Source organism: Dermacentor silvarum, chromosome 4 (genome assembly GCF_013339745.2).
Source record: "Dermacentor silvarum isolate Dsil-2018 chromosome 4, BIME_Dsil_1.4, whole genome shotgun sequence".
Classification (NCBI taxonomy): Eukaryota; Metazoa; Arthropoda; class Arachnida; order Ixodida; family Ixodidae; genus Dermacentor; species Dermacentor silvarum.
Window position 1 is genome coordinate 153,529,623 of NC_051157.2, and position 1,801 is coordinate 153,531,423.

Here is a 1,801-nt window from a genome sequence, read left to right on the forward strand (position 1 = left end):
TTCAATGCAGATGTTAGAGTCATGGCAACTCTTTGCATTAGTGAGGAAGGTATCTTTTCACTGCTCATGAGAAATCGATCGTACAAACTGCTCCGCGAAATGAACCCAGATCACGGTAACCGGCGATTACCTTAGGACCAGCAGCACGAGCGCAATAATTAGTGATACATGCCTCATCAAAGGAAATCAACTTTCTCGTCGGGCGTATGCCCCGCGCAGCTAAAGTAAGCTCACACCGATGGCCGGCTATACTACACGAAACCAAGATTCTTGGCAGGAAGTGTGAATAGGAAAAATGTGCAACGTGCCAAATACTTTAAAGCATGCTTGGATATTGTGAACCTAGAAAGCATGGCCAAGCAACAAACATAACGCGCATGTCTCGGGCAGCTGCTTTCCGATCTGCCGCTTACCGACGCACGCGATGACCACAGCTTGCATTAAATACGGATTGCCAATACACACAAGACAAGTAGCGCGCGGACCCTTTTGTTGCCTGCACAACTAGCAATTTAAGTTGCAGCATTTGAAAAAAAGAATATAATTCTCTTGAGCTCGTCCTTGCCGATCGTGAGTGAACGAACAGTACAACCAATTAAGTGCGGGGTATTTACGTGCCAAAACCACGATATTATTTTGAGGCATGTTGTAATGGAGGGTCTCAGGAATAATTTTGACCACCAGGGGTTCTTTAAAGTGCACAAATATCAAAGTACACGGTAACAAGTGTGTTCTTGCATTTCGCCCCCATCGAAATGCGGCCGCCGTGGCGATGAATCGAGCTCGCATCGTCGAGCTTATAGCCGCGCATCACGTATGCATTTACCGCTAAGCTAACATGGCGATGTCACTGTCCGATTCAACTACGCGCCATGTCTAAAACACATGGCCATGCGCTAAATACAGGCATATTACTATTGCGTGTTTATTGAGCGGCCGTGATAATGCGCGCGAATGCAAAAGTACCTGATTTACTTGACTCGGCGCACTGCAGTTATCGACGCTTGTCGTCTGTCATTCTCGTACCACCTCCCCGGAATTCTGTAAGACTTCACGGGCGTTTTCGACTTTTCGAGGCTGTTGTGGCAATCAACAACACAACAGCAGTTCGTGCCACCTTTCCTGGTTGATGAGGTCACGCTCGCCGTCGCGAAAACAACGCGCACGAGCGCTCGCGCCGTAGAGAACACGGGCGTGCGCTGGCCCGGCGGCGACCTTCGACACTTCCATCCTTCCGCCAGGGGAGCATTCGGCGCTGGTGCCGCGCGGGCAAACTTTAGGTTGACTCGTCTATGACCATACCAGATTTTATAGCAGCGTTAGTAAGTTTCTTTTTTTTCCTTTTCTCGCGAGTGTAGAGGATGAGAACCTGTTCTTTCTTCTTCTTTTTTTTCGTGTTGTCCATGTGGTGCTCTACAACGCACTCACAGGTCTTGCATTGTAATGAATCGTAAGAGACTTTCGACTAAAAAGTTGATCAGACTAATTTTGATAACTTGTTTAATTCAACCTCAACTCACTTTAAAATGTATGGCTTTGTGGTAACAACAATTCTTAGAACATCGCTTAAGTGTGGCATCTTGCGAGCGAAATACAACATCGCCTACACATATTCTGACACCCATTGCACAAGTAAAAATCAGCTGTACTCAAGCACCTGTATTAGCACTTTACACGTTGTTTTACAGCGAAGCTATTCAGGGCTCACTCTTTGATGGTCGCGTCCGTATGTAGAAAAAAACTCTAATTGGCCGTATACTGTAAGTGCGAGTGAAAGCGCGCGAGGGCGAGGGACGCGCAC